This window comes from Corvus cornix, chromosome 2 (genome assembly GCF_000738735.6).
Source record: "Corvus cornix cornix isolate S_Up_H32 chromosome 2, ASM73873v5, whole genome shotgun sequence".
NCBI classification, from domain to species: domain Eukaryota; kingdom Metazoa; phylum Chordata; class Aves; order Passeriformes; family Corvidae; genus Corvus; species Corvus cornix.
Genome location: NC_046333.1, coordinates 39,481,543 through 39,504,897, shown reverse-complemented (window position 1 = coordinate 39,504,897; position 23,355 = coordinate 39,481,543). Strand labels below are relative to the sequence as shown.

Here is a 23,355-nt window from a genome sequence, read left to right as displayed (position 1 = left end):
TGCTCCCATGGATAGGCAGCCATATGCCAGGCACATTGTGGTATACAATGCTTAATTTCCCAGGGGAAAATAAACCTTGCAGAAATTTTTCTTCATCGGGCCTTTTATTAGACATTGCTAGATCTGAGTCCCAGGAGAACATGATTTCCTTGGCTCCAATGGCATGTACCCTCCAAGAAAATGCAGGAACTGGCTGGGCATACCAGCACCAGAACTGGTACCAGTGCCAACAGCCAACTAGACCCTGGCTTGCATGTTTATTAACAAATGATCAGGAAAATATGTGGTCACCACATATTCCTATTCAACTCAAGGAACAACCAAATCCACTCCTGAAAAGACACTGCCTATGGTCTTCCATCCTTGAAATGCCATGCACTCCCAGGGGTACTCTCCCCTTACCACTAGTGAACAGGCAGCTGCTGCTGGTGAAGGATGATATACTTGATGGAAACTTGTTGACTGCTGAGACCTAGGTGACTGTCCCCCTCAAGATCACCTTTCTTTTTTCTTTCATCTTCCATCATACATGTGGAGCAAGATTTTTTGAGCCAGGATTTTTCTTGGCATATTCATGTGTAGCAGCTACATTGGGTCATGGTGGCAGATGAGCACCTGAGACAAAATCCAAACCAGTTTAGTTCCTGATGATTTATTTCTTACCCTAATGTTGAGAGAATGATTTGTCTTCCTGCTTTTCCACCTCCCCTTGATGCCATGAAGACTTTTTGCCTTTTCTTTTATAACCCCTCTTATACCTTTTTACAGCTTCTGTATTCTTAGTGCTTTTTGCCTACATTCCTGGACTTGTTTGTTCAGCTAGGAGACTAAACATTTTAGAAGCATTGTAGGTAGAGTTTAGTGTGCCCCAGACCCCAAGGTGCTCTCCAGAACACATTCTGTAAACTAAGATAGAACCATCCAGGGGAAGGTTTCTTGGGGAGGGGGGCTCATTCAAGCCTCTCATTGGGGAATCTTTGATAGATATGCTAATTAGTAACACCTATAATGTTATACCAGATCTTTTGGGGGTGAGCATTGCGGGGTGCATTTCGGTGCATTCAACCTGGACATAGTGCACCTAAGGATCCTTAAAATAAATACCAAGATAAAATCCCTTTTTCCCTTCGAACCATGTATGACTCTTGATTTTGACCAGGAAACGGCATCACCCTTAATTCATCTTGAGAAGAACTCATATCCTGAGATGTACTTGCATTCAACAGGCCAAGGGAAGGGATCTCCATGGTAGACCACTTTTAACATAGATTCACTTTGATGCACCGTAATTGTAACTGTAATTTTAGTCAGTCAACTCCCTGGCTTTTTAATCTACAGATTACCATCCTACGCCTTATCTGCCTCTCAGAAAGAAATACAGGTGGCCAGAATTTTCAAGATTCTTACTGATTTTCCAGTAAAAAGTAATTTACACAACAGCTTACTTTGCTTATCACCTATACATGATCTATACATTATTAGCTTTCTTATGGTTGGTAGATATAAACTGGAAGAAATCTGCCACCTGAAGACCAATGGAATGCAGCAATAAACCAACAACAACTCAGTGCCTCTAGAAAAGGATACATGAATGAAGGATCCATTTGCAGATGGAGAAACCAATTCAGCTCAAATATAACAAAGCAAAACCAAGGTAAAGATTACTCTTTGGGGCGATGGACTCCCGGGTGATCAAAGCCCTGCTCAGTCAACTAGGAGCTGCTGCAGGGCAGGAACAAGCAGCCAGAGGGGAAACAAGTGCTGCTTCAGTCCACTTTGCTGTTGGGAGAAAGAAAACACCCATGGAATCATTCATCCCCAGCTGCTTCAGTACCTTTTCAGGCTGAGACAATTCTTTCATTACCAGTTAAGTTACCTTTTTAAACATAAGATGGAATAAATCCTGTCCTCTAGAGTTCCTTATAGAGAAAGCCAGTCTTGCTAGCACAAAAGCTTTCAGTGAGTTTTAGGTCACCTCCATCCATCTGGGAAGAGAGGACATCCACATGAGACCAAGCATAGACCAAACACAGAGTGTGTGTCTATGAAGACTCCTGTTTTACAACACACCCAGGCATGAAGGAATTAAAGCCTGATCTGGAACACAAAGCTAATCAGATATTAAGGCATCTTCAGAGTGTGAAATTTTTCTTGCATGCTCCAGGGCTAGCATAGTCCAAATCAAGTAATTGATTAAATTTATGTCTAGTCCTGAAAACACTGAGCATCTCCTGTTGTTTCCATGATCCATGGGCCTGTGATTTTATGATACAAAATATTTGGCCACAAAACAGGCTTGTGGTATTTCTGGAGTCCCATCCATGGCTCTACCTTCTTCTTCCCTCCAGCTGTGGCTGCTGATTTCTGCCCGTACACTGGGAAGAAATAATCAGGCTGGAATGTCAGAGGACACATCAAGCCATGCTGATATGATCAGTATCTTCATGCCTAGATGTTACTTACTGAACCAAATGATTTATGAGGAAGAAAGAAGTAAGATGCATATGCAAATAGTATCTACACACAAAAACAATGGCACACACATTGCAGAGAAGGTCAATATATCAGACCAAATAGGGTTCTTGTCTCCATATCTCAAATATTTCTAATCTAAGACCCTATAAAAGGTGAGCCTGCTTCATCTCTACCAAAACAGCTTCCTTCAACACTGCAGAAGAAACCCTAACTTTGAAAAAGAGTAACACAAATTAAATTGTGTACATTGCAGGAATTTATCAATCTGTATCACCAAGGGAGAAGAAAAGGACAGACAAGCCATCTTTGTCTAATGTGCTGTAGTGAGGGAATTGTCATTGTCTTTGGGTTCTTTTATAAATAAAATAAATATAAAAAGACAAGTAATTTTCTCACCTAATTTTCCTGTAGAACTGATAATTAAGTGTTGTTGGCTGCATCACCAGCACACATTTGTGATAGTTGATTTAGTGTCTCTGCACATTTAGAAGCTAAAAATTTTCTCTTTTGCTGAGTAAAAATACCTGTTTCATGGCCTTTTCTCTCCTTCAAGTAATAAGTCAGCTTTAATTTTTTAAAAATTTCCCATCAGTGAACAGTGTTACTTTTTCAAAAATCTTTCATGTGTCTAGGACATCACTGGAAAGTAATTACTGTGTATGTTGTAGAATGAGTCTCAATACATTAATAAGGATGCAAGATGGTAGCCCATATGTTTTTAAAATATATATTACAAAGTCACTGGCTTGAACACAGGGTCAAAGTTTAGAGGAACAAACCTCTGACTGGATGGAAGTCCTTAATCCACTGTGTGATGTTTTGCACGTCCAATAGTTTATCTTCTTAAGTGGGAAGTGCTGAAAATACAGCTAAGACAATAGTGGACATGGGAATAAATCATCACCTATGTGGGAAGTACTTGAGGCTTTCCTCACAAATGTGTCCACCCTTTTAGTGTGGTTCATTCTTGCCACAGCAGCAGCAGCCTGGCAATATCGTATTGCTGAGTCAAAGCTTCACGGCTGAGAGCTACGCAAAAGGAAAGCGAACAGTTTGGACACAAAAAGGAGAAGGTTTAATTTAAGATGCCCAAGCTGAAGATAGATAGTTAGAGTCTTTGGCCAAGAGCTTTTGCACGTCCTCAGAAGTCAGGTGCAGCTAAGAGCTCTTCCTCTCTCAGTGGCCGCAGCTCTGGCTCCCCAAGACAAGTCCTTCACACTGTGATGTTAGGATGTGTCTGGATGTGTCTGGCACTCCTCTCTGACCACACTGACTGACAGGCTTTCAAGAAGAACAATGTCTCTATGCAAATCAAGGGCCCCAACACCTGCGCCAGGGCATTCAGTGCCTTGCTTCTAGGCACAAATCTTCCATTTCATTCCACTTATTTTGGTACAAAAAGAAAAATTAACCCTCCCCCAAGAGACGACATTAAAATAAATTGTGTTTAAACTGAAACCAAGCACTTGTACAGTCTTCCCCGGTGTGAAACTTGTTTTAAGTTAAACCATTGAAACTTTCCTGAGTACACGAGGCTTTGAAGAATGCCTACGTACTACCCATGACACCGCAAATTTCAGCAATAACCCACAGTAACTCCCACATCATGTACACAGTAGCACAGTGCTAGCAAAATTGCTGTCATTTAGCAGTCCCTGTACCAATCAAAGCCTGCACTCACACACCAAGCTACGACCAGAGCTAATGACATGCCATGGAGTAATTTTTGCCACCCTGAGTTGGCAAGAGACATTAAAGCAGACATTAACAAGAGCCTCCCTTGAAATGGCCATGTGAGAATAGCCACAAAGGTAGAAAAATTACATAATGTGTGCAAGTTTTCTTATGAAAGTAAATAACGAGATAGGACCAAAGTACTAATTTAACTCTCCTAGCAGGATCAATGATGTTTCTGTAAACTCTATTGTCTGAATATTGCACTATAAATCCTTGAGGACTTGTTAGCTCCTGCAAGTCCCTCTGTGGTGATTCAGTTTTATTGTTGTATGTCTGTATATAGAGGCATTAGAAGAAGTGGGAATTATATGCAAGCCTTTGCAAACACAATTTGCAGCCTGGAAAATTAAACTGCTATCAATTCCACCTTATGTTAGTATTCCTGCCCCTTGGCAATGGTATTCTGAGCAATCCAGTATCTATACACATGTATGGTTTTCATTTTGGCAATTAAACATCAGGAACCCTGAACTGAAGCCCACTGGTGCCTGCAGGGACAGAAAGCCATTTTGACAGCAGCAACTGGCGGGGGCTGAGCATGGAAGCACTTTCTCATCTGTCCAGCTTTTACCTGTGCTTTTGCCTGTCTCCCACTGAGCCTGAGTGTCGGTGTGTACAAAGCCCTGGCAGCAACATAATATTCATCAGTGATGCTTCAAAACTCAGTCTTTTCAGGACTAACCATGCCATCTTACAAATTCCAGATAACATTTTTAAAGATATTTCTAATGCAGGCCTTGTTATTTCCCAAGTAGAGACAGGCAGCTCCAGCATTCTCCTTTCTGTGTCTTGCCTTTTTCCTTATCACTGTTGTGTAACAACCCAAAAGATACATGACATTTATCACAACAGTTCTCATCCATTCACCTGACAATTAGAAATGCCCAGTGGATGGGCCGGAGGCTTGGCATTTATGTTTGTATTTTTGAGTTTCAGCATTTCTGTAACCCTTCGTTACCACTAGTACAGCCAAAAGTCAGCACTCACCTCATACAGCAGGCACATCCAGATCACTAAAACACAGGATTGAGAAGGAGCTTGGGCGTGAAGTCTGGTTTGTGTAAAGAAGCACTTTCACCTGTATTTTCTGCCACTGTCACATCACAACCAGTTGCACTTACCACCAGGAAAGGTTTCTTCTCCCTCTTGGAAGACAGACATGAGTGTGGGGCAGCGATGAAACCGGCTGTTTCTTTGCCCATGGACAGTTAAGGCCAGATCCTGCTCACAGCAAAACCAGATTGCTACTCTTTAAGAAAACACATCCTGACTACACTTCTAAACAAATGACAATGCTCTATTTTTTTTTCATATCTGGAAAATTGTATTGGTCACCACATCTCCCTGTTGGTGATGCAACTCCATTTGCAACCCACTGCTCGTGACCATCATATATTTTCAGGTGCATCACACAGGCACACCATGCTCAAGTAAATCAGGATGACTACAATTTAAATGAACAGAGTGATTTAGGGCAGAACTTAAATGAAATTATACAAATTATGATGGCTTTATGGCTAGATCTAGGGCCAATCGGGCTACCAAGATCATTACTACTGAATTTATTTGCAGAATAAGTAATTATAAGAAAAGCAGGTTCTTGCTTAGACACGTCTGCAAATAATGAAACATCATTAACATGCAGGCGACTGTTACATTTTGGTGTATTTGATTTTTGAATACCCGGCTCAGTTTCTTGCTTCCCAGTCTCTGCAGCCCTGCCATCACCACTAGTTGCAGGAGAGGTGGTTTCACAGGCAGTGGCATTCCCCTGCAGAGGCTGTAACACCACACTGCCCAGAGGCACGGCGTGTTGATTGAAGCATGGTCTCTATGTGTCATGTGTCAAGGATGATATGTCACCAAATCAGCCTCGCATCTGTACACAAGGTGTTGAGATAACACTATCAAATCATGGCCTCATGACTGTTTTTTAGTGTCTAATATAACAAATGGCTATAAGCTCACACTGGATTAATGTCGGTGTCACGAATGTTTACTAATGCATATCAAAGCTGGGATCAATGCCAGGAAAGGATTTTAAGTGTAGGTTTACAATGAAACACAGAGAGAGAGCTGACTTCCCCGCTCCAGCACAAATTACAAGCAAGTTTACACTGCATTGTGCGAGGGCAGAGGGCAATATTCCTGAGACACTATTGAGAAAACAAAGCTTCCTTTCCTTCTTTCTGTGAAGGAACAACTTCATTTTGGTTATATTGGTATACTGCTTGAAACTGTAAGATAAATCACGTTGTGGGCAAGATGTAAGCTCTGGCTTGTCAGTAGACTGGTTACACATGTACTTACAACTCTCACTGAATGACCCAACACCATCCAATTGGACATTGTCCCATTTTGTTCACTTCTCTTTTTATCACATTCCACAGCTGGACATGTCTTCCCAGACCCTTGAAGATAGTCCATGATTGTGATGCCTTAGGTTTTAACTTTCATATTTTTCAAATCCTGTACTGCCTAGTGTGTAACTCTGAAGTTTCTTGTAGCCTGTTAACTTCTGCTCTCTCATGCTAGGTAGACATAACAAAGCATCTCCAGGCCTGCTCTCCAAGGACACTCAGACTGTTCTAGGCCCAAAATGTGTAAACCAACATCTTAAGAAGGGGGTGAGCTTGGGGAAATTACATCATCAAATGACATTTTAATTGGAGAATTAACCCTGATATGCAAATGAACCAAACTTTTAAAAGTGTGAAGAATTCGTGACCTGTCGTCCATCTTGGAGTCCATTTTTGAGAGTAGCCTCTGGCTAACCCTGGGTGTACCTTTGAAGGCCTTTCAAATAAATACCTACCTTTATTCCCTTATTCTTGTCTAGTCTCTCTTTTTACGTGGCCTCTCAAGGCATCAGTTCTGCACAGTACTAGTGTAGTAGATGCAGCAGTGTACCACCATCTGTGCTCACAGAAATTCCCACCCTGTCCCACCAGGTTCCCCCCAGGCAGCTGGTATTTTTTGGGGTCCCATTGCTCAGAAGTGAATGCTAAAAGATGCAATTTGAGGGCAATATGCTGTTACTTTCAGTTTTAATGTTTTGCCATTGCTGCTTTGAAGGGCTTTGCAAGCTTGCCTTAATGGATTGCTTTTCTTTGACAAATGGCAATTTTTATTTTAACAAAAGGATTTGGGGCAAATAGGTTAAAAGGAGAATCCTGCACTTTTAACTCCTGTTTCCTGGAGGAAAGGAGGAGATGCCTGCTTCTGTGTTGGAGCCTGAACTCTCTATGGGCAACTCCTGACCTGCTGGACATCACAGTCTGCTACACAGGGCCTTCAGTCCACTCCTCAGCAGGCAGCAGCACTGTGGGGTGTTTCATGGGGCCAAGGCATACGAGGGACAAAGGACAGACTCAGTCCTTTCCTCTTTCATGCAGCCTCTCTGCAGCCAGGTAGTAAATGCTTTTGCATGTGCTGAAGCTGGCCCAAAGTGGCTTGGACCCCTTGCCCAGCAGCGTTTGGTGGGCAGTGCTGCCATATACCATGCAGGCTGCACATGGGTAAGGCAGTGCCTGAGCCTCACACGCATCTGTAGGAACCTGAGCACTGATATCTCACTTCAGCCTCATCCTGGATATGTTTGTGCATGTGTTTTCACAGCCTTACAAATGAACAAAAAAAGTATGGTTCTTTCAAGCAGCGATAGTGTCACAAGGAAGTGGCAGACTTGGGACATCAACACTGCAGCTCCAGTCTATCAGCCTGGGGAGTCCCTGCCCTGTGCATCTCTACTTGCAGCTGATCTCAGCAGGCACACCCCACTCTCCTCTTGGGTCCTCACAGTTGCAGCAAGTCCAGGAAAACGCGTGTAAGCTGGACCTCTGGGAATTTCAGACATCTGAGGCACGCTGGGTGTTATAGGTGTTACTGCCCCTGCCTTTCTGCTCTCACCCCAAAAGCAGGCAGCAGATGCTGACTCACTCCTCACCAGCTCCCAAGTTACAGCCACTGAGGAAGGAAAAAATCAGCTTGCAGAAGGGGGATGGAGTGTGAACTGTGGCTGCAGATACTGGTCTCAACCTAGCACTGCTGTGGCCAAGGAGCCAGCTAGAGTAGCAGAGCAGGACAGCAGCAGCCTGTGCAACCCCACACACTGCTGTGGGCAGCTCTCAAGCCATGTCAGAGCTGGGGCTGAAGCAAGTTCCAGGCAGGTTTAAAGCAAGATGGTGTAGCGATGACTAAAGGTCCCAGCCAGCAGTGTAACCACACGCTGCTCTGAGCCATCATCCAGCCTGGCCAGGCTTCCTTGCTTGTTACTGAATAATGCAGCAGCTTGCCACAGCCCCATGCCTTGGTGTTCTCAGCTGCAACCCAGAGTCCATAAAACTTCCCTTCCTTCATGGAACATTGCAAAATGTTTGGACCCAAAACCCTAGCTAAGAGCCAGCATTACTGGTGTTCAGCTGATAATGCTGAAGGTAAAGCTGCAACAACTTGGAACTTGGGGGAAGGAGAAAAGGAAAGAAAACCTCTTAATGTGGACTCATGCCAGCACCACAGCTGAATGCACAAATGAAAAAGATCTTAATTTTGGAAAGGGTGGGCATGCTGAGGCCATTGTAAGGCAAAGCAAAACAGCCAAGCTGTGACCAGCTAGCAGCTGTAACTGGCAGCCACAACTTTCCCACTCACAGCAAAGTGTCATTCACTGGGGGCAGCGGTGGCTTAATGGCCCTGAAAGAATCCAAGAAACAAATTTTGATCTGATAGCCAAGTTCCTTTGCTGCCAGTCAGGCAGTGGCACAGGAGGCATCCGATGGGATGGGCACGTGGGCTGGGTGCCTCCACATGGCAGCAAGGGGACGGCAGTGTGGAGCCCTGCTCTGGGAATCGCCACGATTAGAAATGAGTGCTTGTCCAAAGTATTACGACTACCGCTTCAGCTGCTCCTCTCTGATATACTGTGGTGTCTTTGTCCAGCACCTGAGTAAAGCAAGCCCAGAGAGCACCAGAGGCTGCATGATGTTTCTACCTATTAATCTGTCTTTGAAGCACCCCTGGGTTTAGAGCAAATAAACTTTTGATTTCTAACAAAACCAGCAGCTTGTAATCCAAGACTGCCTGAATCAGAAGAGTACAAAACTTGAGCTTCAACCCTCTGCTTTAATTTCCTTCAGCAATTTATCACCTCTTTGCAGCTCACACATACAGAACACCAAGAAAAATTTCTTAACACCCCTTCGGCAAGCCACATGGAAGCAACTGCCACAGTCTTTTTTTATTATTGTTTTCAGGGCCTATGGCAAAGAAGACCTAAAAAAAAAAAAAGTGCACCCAAACTAAACTAAGAAAGAAGAAAAAAATTAAGTACTTACCTTCCACAGGCAAGACACATGGAAAGAGTATGAGAATCCACATGAAAGAGCAATTTTTTTTTTTTCCCCAAGAAGAATTTAGCTGGAAAACATATTGAGAACAGTGTCATCTCCAAATATGTATTTACACTACCTACCTACACACGTTTGTCTGTGCATCTATTATATATTTATTCAAATTATTTTAAATGCAGTAGAGAAGGGTATTGCTTGAAATTTCATGTAAAAGCAGGAAAAGAGGAAGTAAAATTCAGTCCCTGCTTCAAATCCACTAGTACTACATATTAATTTAATAATTTTTCTATTCTATTGCTCTGGTCTTCCATTAAAATCTCAGACCAAACTCAGGCAGCCTGTGTAATTTCAGGACAGATGCATTTGCCCTTATTATTTCCCATTCACACAGCGAAGGATTCTCTAATGAGGTGAATACTTGGGGCTCAGGTTTTTGCTGCTCCATAGCTTAGATTCTCATTTTACAGTGCTGTGAAGTGGTGGCAAAATGATGCCTTACTAAATGGTAGTATTTTACACCCACTAACCCAGCTCTTCAAAGCGGTGTTAATGACTGTGCAGAGTGCAGAGCCAGAAGAATCAGACCTTAGGTGTCTATAGCCAGGAAAAGTGAGAGCAAGCGCAGCTCACTGTACTTGCAGCGCTGCAGCCCTGCCACGCAGAGGCTTGTGCAGCTCGTTCAGTTCTCTGCATCACCTGCTTGTAGCCATGCAGATAAGCAGCCTTCTTTGGACTAGGGTGGTAGCTACATCTTCTCTAATTTGCTGTTTCATTGACAGGTTTTGTGGCCAGGACTTGATGTCAAAGGCAATGGCTCTTACTCAAGAGCCATCTTCCCTCACCATGCCCAGCTCAAGGATACATTTAAGCCACAATAAATGCTAGAAACAAATCCAGCCCAGCTTTGAGACCACCACACAACAGACATGTCATCACCTGCCCTGGGGCTTGTAACCCTTTAATCTCTGAGATTTGTACCTTGCATCCCACACAAAGTGTGACCAGGTTAATTAATTCCCTTCACTCGCCCTTATCATTCTTAACTCTGCGCTTTGCTGAGATGCGTTTCCACAAAACTACATCAAAAAGTAACAACGTTATTCCCAACACACACTTCTTCATTAGGTCTGCCGCTGGAGTACTGAGCAGAAACACCCCACTGTGTCTGACTGTTTGGTGTACCTGTGTCTCTGTTCAGAGCTTCTTGTCTGACTTTCAGATCACAAGTTCTCCAAGGTGGGGAGTATCTTTGTATTGGGAATCTGCCAGTCTCCTGGTATACTGGAGTCCTGACCTGAGAGCAAACACAGAACAATCTTTCATGTCTCATACAGAGAGAGTGTAGAAAAAAAAGAATTCCGCCCAAATCACTTCAACTAGTCTTCTCTGAAATGTTTTGTTACACTGCAGGGCAGACACTTTACATGGGACAGGTAATGGTTCCCATTACCCTTTGCTCTTGAGATTCTTTTCAAACACCATGTCTATTGCAGAGGAAAAAAGCATTCGTGTAGCTGCATTTTGCTCTGACAGCCTCTCAGTAAGTGGCAAATCCCCTCTCTCCTATCTGTGCCCTTGATAGGCTTACAGAGCCCACTGAGAGGAGGCTGACATGCAATCCACTAAGTGCCAGCATTGCAGTTCCCTGCTGTGCCCTATCTCCTGCACACGCAGAGACATTTGCCAGTTTGGGGCAGTGGTGTGTTGGCACTGGGGTATCAGTTCCTCCTTTCAGAAACAGGAAATATAATGGATGTGTTATTTTTCTTCCTGGGACCACCTACCTACTGATGGCCCTATAGCACCATTAATGTGCAATCCAAACACCGCCCAATTTGCCTACAGACAAGTTTTCCTCTTAAGCCCCATGTGCTTTGTACTAGAAATATGTATGAGCATGTGAGTTTCTACTGCTAATACCAGAGGCACAAGGGAGAGTACATGTGTACAGATGGATGATGCTTGCACAGTAAACCCTATGTAATCCATAATAGAATATGGTTCCAGTCAGTCATTTTGTCACTTCAGATTTGCCTTTGTCTTTTCTTTTACTACATATAGTGCATTTCCAGAAGTTCTTCCACAGCATGCAAGATTTCCTTGGAGAAGGAGAGGGATTCATCCACTTGATGTTAGGCATCTTATTGAGACTTCTAAGCTGCCCGCCTTAAGTTCTCTTTATGAAATACTCTAAACTTGGTTTACCTCTGTCTTCACTCCAGGCTGATTTCAGAATAATTACTATTCCTGAGTTTAGAGTGGAAAATCAAGAAATGTAATTTTGTTTCAATGCAACCTCAGAGTAACTTACCCCCTGGGGCAGGCTAAGTGAGGAATTTGATCCTGTCCACCCAGGGAAGAGGGATACCACCATGTGGCCAAGTAGCAAGGGTCATGAGATAAGGTATGGAGAGGCAGGAGGCAGTCCTCAACACCTCCCTGTGCTCAGGCCATACCCATTGCTGCTGTTGGCAGGAAGGATCACTGGAATTGACACCAGTTTGGGAACAGACAACTCTTTATAACTACTCATGGAAATTGAGGTAAAAATGGCTTATAACCAAAAATTCAGTAGTGCTGCAAAGGGTGGATAAATCTGCACTAGAAGAAGAAGACCAGGTAACATTGGCTGGGCCCTCCACCTGAAAAACTGCTTCTGCCTACAGCATCGGGCTTCTGACAGTGCAGCTCACCTGGATACCCAAACTAAATAAGCTGTACTGGTCAAAGCTTTTACTTTTCCCTTTGTGTAACTGCATCCACAAAAGGCTTTTGGTAGTATAGAACTGCTGTTAAAAAAAAAATCACACTTCAAATCAAGAGTATTTTTTTGGTAAGAGTTGCTGGAGTGTGATCTTTAAAGCACTTTACACTTGTGATTCTCCTCTGTTGTGCTCATCCCACTCCACAGCACTGCAGGAGTCAGGAGCACTCACACAACATCAGTAGGCAATCTTCCCTGGTCACAGCATGTGCGCAAAGTGTATATTAAACACCCATCAATATTTGGCACAAGGAAACTATTTGGCATCCCACTGTCACCCAAAGACATTTCAGCTTTAAAGCTGTACCTGTACAGATTTAAATTAAACCTGCACCTATACAGCTTTAAATTCAGCCTGCCATGGACTGCTTTTGGCCACCAAGGCCAGCCAGCACAGTATGGCCTGTGTCTATGCTACCGGCTGCTCTCCTTTTCCAAAACCTGCCTCCGGTCTGGTCACTGGGAATGGCCCATGCTGGCTCCCAAGCACTGCCTGCGACCTGCTGAGAGGGCTGCTGCCTGCTTGGAGCCGGTAGCAGCACAGATGACCGAGTTCCCGTCCCAGGGATTTTCCCTGCCGCTGTTTTTTGACTCAGATGGACGCAGACAAGGCGTCTGCACAGACTGCAACACGTGCTGAAGATCTCCGCTTACGCTATTGCACAGAAGGTTTAGGACTCCATAGGTTCAGGCCAGCAGTCTTCACAAAGAACAGTTCAGCAAAGCATTTATACATATGCTTGGCTAGGAGTCAGCTAAAATCTGGGATAAAGAAGTCCTGTTTCTGTGCTTTTCCATAGCAAAGTGGAAGACCAGTAGGAAATGCAGGTCCTCTGGATGCCTCCTGCAGCTTTGCAGTGTATGTGTGGTAGTCATCATGATGTCCACACAGTATTTAACCAGAACCTGCCCACTTTGAGCATGGTGTCCCTGTAGGTCTGTCATAGCCCCCCAGTGACTTGACATATCTCTCAGTGACTTGTCAGCTCTTTAGCGATGAGGAAATGGAAAAACCACAGAAGAATACAAAAGCAAGGAAAGCTCTCCAGAGGTAAATAGTGACTTTTACTAGAGCAGTTAAGACAGCTGGAAATAAGAGACTTTAAAGAAAATATTTTTTTAAAATTAGTGTTTCTGAAAGGTTATCCCTTTTTTCCAACTGTCACTTGAGCTAGGAACACAAATTGCCTTCTCCTTGCTATTTTCCTTAGACCAGCCTAGCTGTTACTGTTAAAATTACTCTCACTCTCTGCAGAGGAGTGGATCACCTAAAAGAACCACACCTGCTGCTTCTAGACATGATGCAAACACTTCATACCAGCACCAGAGCAATCTGCCTCCCTTTCCATGGCATAATCCCATGAAATCAGAACTTGAGGAGTAACCAGTCCAGCTATTAAAATACCCATGGCTAAAGCAGGGAGTAACTTCCCAATCCATTGTGTGAGCATCATGTCTGCAGATCACAAAGTCCTACTGGTTGGACAGACTGAGATTAGATTAGATCAGATCAAATTACATTTGATTAGATCAGAATTAATTCAAGATGGGTGCTTTATTATCTCTTGACAAGGTTCTTGCTCTTGTGCTGGGATTTTAGGGAGCCATGAAACATCTTGAATGTTTAGAAAATACAGATACATTTGTATTCTGTCCAGAATTTGTGATTTTCTTATTGTTAAAGATTTAAGAGGGGACTGAGGCGTAAAACCAAATTGTAATCCTGTTCAAGACAGATATGCTGTATTACCAGCACTGTTGGAAGTGCTAAATGACAATGTCACGTGGACAATTTTTAGCTGGGAAGGAGAGATGCAGTTTAAGGGATAAATAAACACGGCATGTTTAAAGATTCTCACAGTAAAAAATAAATACCTTCTGAATACAATGATTCCTCTCTCAGGACATGGTTGGTTGTTTGCACCATACAAAACCAACAGCAGCATAATATTCTCAACCTGAAATAGCTGCTATACTTCTGTTCTGAAGGTTGTTAGACCAAATTTTTGCATATCCTAAAAGTCTGAATGCATCAGTGAACTACAGGAAACTTATCTTATGTTTAGCATTGTGCAGACTAAGTGTTGAGTTCTTACTTACCTAACGACAGGATTCCTCAGCCTCCCCTTGCTCTCCTATTTTTTCTACTGAAATAAGGGCTCAAGTCCAGACACCTTAGGTTCTCTCAGCAGGCCTGGAGGCTCTCACTGCTCTCCGTGCATATGAGGGAAAGTGCCATGCTTCTGGTTTTTGCCTGGGAGCTTCCAATGAAGAGTTGAGAGAAAAGGCAAAACGGACACTTCTCCTTAGGGGAAGGCAGGAACACTGAACTTTCTCAAGGAAGTTTGCTTTATAAACTTATTCAGCTGGAATTTTTTAATTGTCACATATACACATGTAATAGCTTCACTCTCATGTTCTCCATATCTCCTTATCCCTCAAAAGGTTTTCCAGAGTCAAATAGGAAATAACTTCTAGGTTTATCCACAAACTCTCTGTTCTATTGGGGAACAAGGCCATTAGATGCATGTGCAGAAAAACAGAATGAAGGAGAGGGCTGGAAGATTTTCCAGAGATTCTCAGGCTCCTCACTGTCTACAGAGGGCATCAGAGAAACAATTTAGCTGAAGTCACTTAAGTGACTTAAAAGGCAAAAGCAAAATAGATTCTCTAACCACCACTGATGTATAGTGATGGAGCTATTCAATCAAGTCATCAGTGGTCTCAGGTTTATCCTGAAGGCATATCAGATCCAATCAGCTTCCTAACTATCACTGGCTTTTACAGATTTCTTACAGGAACCAAAGGAATTAGGTCATGTTGGTGCTGAGACTTCTCTTTTGGGGGGTGCTTCTCATACATTGTTTGAAAAGTTAGCTGCACGGTACAAGTTGTTTTTCTGTGTTCTTGGAAACCCATGGTCACAACAACAGATAAATTTAAGTGAGTTCTAAATGCAAGGGCACATCCACATTTGTGTGCTAAGAATGGTTCAACCTAATAAGAGGAAAAAAATGGAACCCAATTTAAGGTGTTCTTGGGTTTCCTTCTGCACTTTATTTGTTTCACTGGTTGCAGTGCTCCTTCACCATTCATTAATATTGGAGTGGATGAGGCAGACTGCACCATCAGTCAGTCACATTTCAGGGAAGTCGCCACTGGGATGGCACAGTTGAAAACATCCCTCCTTGGGCTGTGTCTTCAAACCCACCGCAGGACATCAGTGGCTTTTGTGTCGTTCTAAACAGATTATCCTCTCATGCAAAAGAGACAGAAGAGGAATGTGAAGGCAGATACCATTCAGGACACGTACCGGGTTTGCGAGCAACATCGAGAGACTTCCTTTGGATCCCCTCCCATGTCCTCCTCCTGCCCTGTACAGCATGATTGGCATTCATCAAATAAAACCTGTACACAGCTCTGTTGTCCATACCACATTTTGACTGAAGCCAGTCATATGTTTAGGAACTGGGTATTAACCTGCATTTCTATGGATTTACCTTTGTCTGCAACTCTCTCATCTTCTTGGACAAAAGGAGAAATACTTTTTGAGATGTATTTAACTGTTGTCATGTGTCCTGGTGAAATACTGCAGTCAGGTGCTGCCCTTCATCTCTTCTGTGTACAGGCACTGACAAACAGCAGCAAAGACAGACGTGCAGATACAGAGATAACATATGGTCACCTCAAAATTTGGCATCACTATTGTCTGTTGAAGCCACTGAGAATGCTTCCAGTGAGTGGGCAGAGGATTTCAGATATGACATTTAAAAGGCACAAGCAAGAAGCTTTAAACTATAATGTGTTACTAACAGAGCTAAAGCAGTCTGACAGCCCCTAGCAGACATGAGGCAGCCCGGGAGCTCTGTCTCAGCTGCTTTCCTTGGTCTCCACATGACAGCAGCAGCCTCTGAGCCTCAGCAGGTACAGACACAACTCCTGGGAGACATTACTGGGAATGTGTTATGCTTTTATTCCTGCTTTAAGTTAAACTCTTTGCCTTAAGCACCCATGGTGGCAGGTGACAGGTTTCCCTTTATTTTGCCTCAGGTGAGGATACCAACCACTAGGTTTCAGAGGCATCAGATTTGTAATGTGAGTCACCACAACAGCACTGGTTTAAGCTATTTTATCATAAGCGTGGCTTTTGAACTCTGGTGGCATAACTTAAAGCACAAGAGGAGCAACAGCCTGGCCCTGAGTAGATTAAGCGACTACAAATGGCAAATGCATTGTCTAGCAGCACTGGAAAGCTGAAATAAGGCCACAGCACACCCTAACTCTAGACTGATGGTGCTAGTTTGGGTGGTTTGCTTCTACAAAAAAAATAAGCATCCTGAAACTAACACTGTTCTGTGCTCTCACATAGTTTTAATAGAAGTTATTTCACTGTCGTTTGAGGCCATTTTGTTACAAGGATGCTCAATGTAGGGAAAATGAAAACAAAATGACCTAGAGAGAGATGGTGACATAGGATCATCAAATGGTCTGGGTTGGAAGGGACCTTAAAGATCATCTAGTTCCAACCCCCTGCCATGGACAGGGACACCTTTCACTAGACCAGGTTGCCCAATGCCCCATCCAACCTCGCCTTGAACACTCCCAGGGATGGGGCGTCCACAGCTTCTCTGGGCACCCTGTTTCAGTGCCTCATCATCCTCACAGTAAAGTATTTTTTCTAACATCTAGTCTAAATCTACCCTCTTTCACTCTAAAGCCAGCACCCATTGTCCTGTCACTACATGTCCTTGTAAAAAGTCCCTCTCCATCTTTCTTGTAGGCTCCCTTCAGGTACTGAAGGGTTGCAATTTGGTCATCCTGAAGCCTTCTCTTCTCCAGGCTGAACAAACCCAATTCTCTCAGCCTTTCCTCATAGGTGAGCTTCTTCATCCCTCCAATCAACTTGGTGGCCCTCCTCTGGACTCGCTCCAACAGGCGGATGTCCTTCAGTGTGACATGTACAACAGCCCATGCAGCCAGGTCTCATCTCTGTTCCTGTAAAGCCTGTTCTAAACCTGGAAGTGGTAACCATGCTGGAGAGGAGCCTTGCTTTTCACGGACAGACGTATCAGGAAGATATCACATGCAAGTGCAGGTATATCAATATAAATGCACCTTATGACAGACATGTTATTTCCATTCCTCAACCAGAGTTGCTACAAAATCACTACAGCCTTTAATCTAACCTGAGCCTCTGCAGGGAGGAGTATGACTTTAGCTAGACAAACTGACCTTATTATCCTCGATACACTTCAGCAGCTTAAGCACCTTGTCAAGTAGATTTTTAGCAGTAGAGGGCTCTTTAATTTAGCTTGCAAAGGCACGACACCATGCTATGGCTAGCAGCTGAGGGAAGGTGCTTTTGGATAATACTCAGTAAACAGGACTGGATTACCAATGTTCACTTTCACAGTATGCTTCATTTGCTAATTTATCATAGTTTTAAGATTCCTCTGGCCATGTGCTCCCCTCTGTCCCCCATTTAGAGCTGAGGGTAGAGTGTGGGGTCCACATCAGATCTGCTGCCCATTGAGCAGATTTGTACTCCAGCCCCAGCTGGTCTGGTGGAGGCAGATCCCACTGCTGCAGCAGATGTTTCTGCCCCCTCAGATGTGCCAAATCCTACTTCAACTGACTGCATGGTCACATGCTATCTGAGGGGGTAGAAGCCACTAGTGAAAGACAGGGTAAAGAGGCAGCACTTAAGTCAGATTTTGGGTTTGCCCCTTCTTTTTTCTCCCCAGGCAATAGACAAAATGATTCAGGATAGACCTCAATTTAATAATTGCACCTCACAATAGGAGAAGTGATGAACTGAAAATGTGCTCCGTTTTTCTCCCTAAAATTTTTCTTCTTAAAGCTTTAAATCAAACACACCTGAAAAATATGATCTAGCTCAAACAGATATTAGAAATCTCCTCAAATTAATGTCCGTCTGCTGTCTATCTATCTAACATCCATCTATTAATCCAAAGGTAACTGGCAGGTATGGGGAAATCTTATTGTTCTTGAGCTAGACCAGTTACTGCAACAATGAAAATGTATTTGTTGAAGAAGTCTTAAAAAAAACCAACTGAGAACTTGCAGGTGATGACTGAGGAGGTCCATCCTGCTTCCTTGGCAGTCAGTGTGAAGTGCAATGAGCATAATGCTGCTCTAACTTGCCCCTTCAGAAGAAACTGGACAGTTGACATATGATTTTTCCCATTTTAGGTCACTCTCAGCCCTTTCCAGACTAATTTCTGAGCTTGACTTCTAACCAGGAGCTCAGCACAAAGCTGACGTGTGTTTGAAGACTGGACAAAATTACCTGCAGAGAGTTCAGAAGTTGGATTACCCCAGCAATGTGTGGGGGGTGGCATGGAGGCACTTGCACACAGCAGGATTTTTCAGAGGTTATGTTATTAGTCAAAAGGTTATGAGTGGGTGTAGAACTTAGATTTAAGTAAACTTAAGAACTTAGATTTAAGTAAAGTTTGTCTTTTTCATTCTCATTTGTTATTCAGCCTAGCAATAACCAGTAGGAATATATTGCTTTATAGAAGATTCTGAAACTTGTAATAATTTTAGATCTGTAAAAGAGTAGTAATGGAAAAAGACCAGCAACTAAGTGGAGGTGAAGCAAAAGGACAGATTTGAACCCTCCTTTCTCTTTAAGATAATTTGCATTGGCTTCTGCACACTTCTCTGGGTAAGTCCCAGCCATTCTCCTTTGCTCATCCCCACCTTCCCCTTGCAAACTCTGAGCTCCATTACAAAATAAAGCACTTTCTGATGGCATCAAGCACGGTGATGGGTTTATACAATAGAAAGCATTTAATTATTTCAAAAGCCGTATTTCCAGTCCCATGACTTCTCCTTTAGCTGCTTAGTAGAGGTTTCCTCAATTATGTCTGAACAGGTTGCTTTTGCACCAAAGTGAAGTTTTTATCAAAAGAAAACAAAGCTTTAATGGCATTACAAAAGCTCTTCAGAGCTATGTATATCTTCAATCATCAGCCCCTCCTCAAAGATACAAGGATGCTCAGAAAGCACACCCAGGCAAAATGAAACATGATGACAGACTGCAAGGATACCAGGACTGGTGTTAAATTAGAATCTGTATTCAAAAAATTAGTTGTCACAGAATATTCTCATCTGAAAGGAACCCATAAGGATAATTGAGGTCAGCTCTTAAATGAATTCCATATGGGGATTGAACCTGCATCCTTGGGGCTAGGAATCAGCTGTTCCTACAAGCTTTCAGACTCAGAAAGCAGTGAAACCAGAAAAGTAGCTGGCTTGGAAAACAGAAATGCAACATCAAAACAATTTCAGTCAAGACAAAGCCAATTTAAGCCAAGATGAAGTCTGTATCTCAAAGAAAATCTGCAAAATTTTCGGTTTGGGGTTTGTTTGATTTTCTTCTTTTTTTTTTTTTTAATCTATGTTTAAACAGAATCAAAACCACAGCAAAAAAAAAAAAAAATACAACAGTTGTTTTACAGTGTTTTCAGCTCCCAGAAACTTCAAAACATGATCCAAACAGATGTGGAAATAGAATTAAACCAGTAAAAAATATGCACTGTCAGTACTGTCAGTCTACAGGATTCTAAACCAAAGTAGATTCTTAATATTCCTCAACGGTTTGAAAGTTTCAAAACCAGTTTGCCCCTTTCTCATAGATGCAATGCTTCAAAAGCTGAAGAAGTTCAAAACACTGGTTCTTGGTTTGTTTCTGTCCAGTTTAAATACAGATCATGCCAGAAGTGTGACTTTTTCCACAACAAAATTAGGAACATAACAATCTCCACAGATATTTAAAGTAAGTTTAAAGTAATTAGATTATGTTGTATCATCTAGAATATAAGATTATAAGTAATAATATCATATTTTTTTCAAAATACATTCTGCTTTATCACCACCTATGGATCTTGGAAGATGGTTTGATATAATAGTTAAGATCTCACATATACTCTAATTGTTTTAAAACCATATCATTTAATGTATCACAGCAGTTCCTATTAGTCTTCCTTTACCTTTAAATTTTTTTACCTAGTCCACTAAAAATAAACAGTAAAATTACAAACCTAGTGTTAGTTGTGGTCAGGTATTTTCTTAATATACTCTATGAAAGATGTAGCTTCTCTTTATCCATAGAGAGTGCCTGAGGGGTTTTTAAAGTTAAAAAATATACACATAAAGGAAGACAGTAAGGCTTCTGATTGTTGTCTGCATACAAAATACACTTTTTCTAGTCCTTGAGGCTAGAAAATTGCTAAAATCCGTACAGAAGACACAGGAGAAAGGAGAGACCTGACTTCTGTGGATGGAACCTTAAATATAAAGTCTGCAGTCTAGCATGTCTTTATTTTTATACTTATGCAGCTTTAATTCTAGATTAGCACTTCAGAGAAGGGCCATCATTCTTGGAAATGCACAAATTTAAACACTTTAAGGTGAGAGAGACACAGTAAAACCTGCTTTCAAGTAAAACCAGAGCATCCTCAGCCTTTCTGTAGAGAAAAATGCAATGCGAAAATAGGGAAAACTTCAAGTCACACAGCAGCGACACAGAAAGATCACAAAGCTCAGATCTTCACAGCTGATTTTTATGGGATGGAGATAAGCACACCAGAAAAAAAGAAAAAAAAAAACAAAAAAAGAAAAAAAAGAGATAAAAGAGTAGTGAGTCCTATGGCAGAAAAATTAGGTTCAAAAGGGATTTCCAAGTGCTGCAGATGATGGGTATGTTACTCCCTGATGTCTCTGAATTAGCTTTGGTCTTTGTGACCAGGTGATGTGAACAGGACTAGACCCGCACAGTCCTTGCATTAACTAAGCGCTGCCCAAGAACCCCTTCAACTGGCAAGTCAGCAATGCTCCTCATGCCTTCCATGCAGAGCAAAAGCCACAAGGGCCACCTGTGTGGCAGAAACCTGCACTGTCCTGTGCCAAACAGGCAAGGGAAAATCAAGGTGGGAGAAAGGAAAAAAAATCATTAAATCAAAATGCAAATAATTTATACGTCAATATGTTGAAAATCCTGTTGTTAAAAAGAGCAAGCAGTTGACTGAAACCACTTCTCTCTAAAACTGGCAGTGTATCAAAATGTTTTTAAAAATAATCGGAGAGGTGCAAACCACCGAGGGGACCCTGCTGCTTGCTAACTGGAAAGTGGCTTGTACTTCTCAGGGCATGACTGATTTTGGCCCTGTTGCAGGTCAGCACACTTCCCACATGAGCCTGAGATATGGATGCCTGCCAATTGACACAGCCAGCACCAGCCCCATGGCCACCCAACTGCAGTGGGCTCTGCAGTGACATGCAGCAATCCGGCACGAGCTTTCCACCACGCAGTGCCCGACAGGCTGGTGGCTCTCCTGCTTGTCAGCAATGAGGAGATGATCAGGAGATGCACTTTTTTGGCTGTGGATGAACCACTCACATTTCAGGGAGGGCTGTAGCACGCCAGGGGCGTGCAGCAGGATGGTGTGGTCCCACAGCAGCCCCAGGGTGCCAGTGCATGCCGTCTGGGCTAATGGAAGTGTTGGCTTTTTCCATGGTGCTTTCTTCCCTAAAAGTTACTTGCGGCAGGAATATGTCCCTTGTCTGCTTAGGAAGTGAGGGATGGGCAGAGCCACTGAAAAGGTTCAGCCTTGAAAGGTAACCCAGAGCTGGGCCTCAGCTTCACCTCCTGCAGCGACCATTTCATGGTATGATATATTCGGTGGTGACCCTGGGGTGCTGACCTGCATCCTCCCCGGGCTGCTGATCCTCTGGTGCTCTGGCACCTCCTGGCTGACAGGATCCCACCCTGCCATTTCCAGTGATCACCCAGCAAGGTGGTTTCAGGGGAAGGAGCCAGCTCCAGCTGCAGAGTGGTGCTTTGGCAGATGGCACAGCCAGGGTCAGCCATTGCCCCACCTCCCCGTGGCCCAGGCCCGACGCCGGGCTGCGGATGCGCTGGACAAAGAGATCCTGGCTGTCTTGTCCTCTTTCCGCAGGTTCCCACCCGCACAGCTAGTAAGGCCTGACAAACAACAGAGGATGCTCTGCTAGGGCTGTCAGAACCAAACAGCGAAATTACCCTCTGCCGGATTGCTTCAAGTTGCAAACAAAAGATGACAAACAAAACACACAACAGATCCCCCTCCAGGCCCGCAGAGCAATCAAGAGGAGGCTGACAATGGCAGGGCCCCTCCGGCCCTGTGCCAAGGACACTCACCCCCAACAACAAGCACATGCTGCTGCCTCGCAGAGCCCCTGGCCACCCGCCATCCCTTTTGTCTAGCACGTATGGAGCCCATCCTTGCTTGCAGACCGCCCTGGCTATGCCAAAGCTGCATCTACCACCGGCCTCCTTGCCAAGAGCTCAGTACTTCTCCCTGCTGCAATCTCAACCCTCCACTGTCAGCTCTTGCCCGTGCAACACTACCGCCACCATCTCCTCCTCCTCCTTCCCGGGGAGCTGGATGTAACACAAGGGTTAACATGAGCTACCCAGAAATGAGTCAGCAAGTTCCTTGCCCCCACAGCCACCGCTTGGTTTCCAGAAATGCTGACTGTTTCCAGATAAGCCCAGCATCTGAGGAATAAATGAAAATGTGACTCCAAGCCTCAAAGTTGATGAACACATAGCTGAGCACTGTGCTCCCCTGGCCAACACCTCGAAGTGGTATGTAAGAACCTAAGATCACTTTTTATTCAATGACAATTTGACAACAAAAGCTCTTCAGCTGGGTGCCATTAGGTCTGTGCAACTAATGTAATTCATTCACCACTGCAATACTGAAAAGTGAAATGCAAACTCCACTGGTTGCACTTGTTTCTGAGGCTTTCAGTCCCCATCCTACATCTCTTCCCTGCAAGCATTTCCTTTCAAAAAAAAAATGCACAAGGACAATGTTTTTGACTAAGTAGAAAAACATTTGTTCTTCTCTCACTTGACTACGAAGATATGATGGTCAAGGCTGATGGGATTAGGAGTTAAGGCTGGTCTGGCTGAGTACTGGGGCTCAATGGGCTACCCCAGTCTCTCACAGCTTCTAA

General features: G+C 43.4%; 1 long non-coding RNA gene across 1 annotated transcript; it reads right to left on the bottom strand.

Moving 5' to 3' along the window:
* Nucleotides 1–1,139: 1,139 nt before the first annotated feature.
* On the bottom strand, nucleotides 1,140–10,847 carry LOC109144467. Its single transcript, XR_002045266.3, has 5 exons — nucleotides 10,743–10,847; nucleotides 9,546–9,627; nucleotides 5,334–5,433; nucleotides 1,877–1,985; nucleotides 1,140–1,779 (listed from the first exon to the last, which is right to left on the bottom strand). It is a non-coding gene; the product is annotated as an uncharacterized LOC109144467 (long non-coding RNA).
* Nucleotides 10,848–23,355: the final 12,508 nt, after the last annotated feature.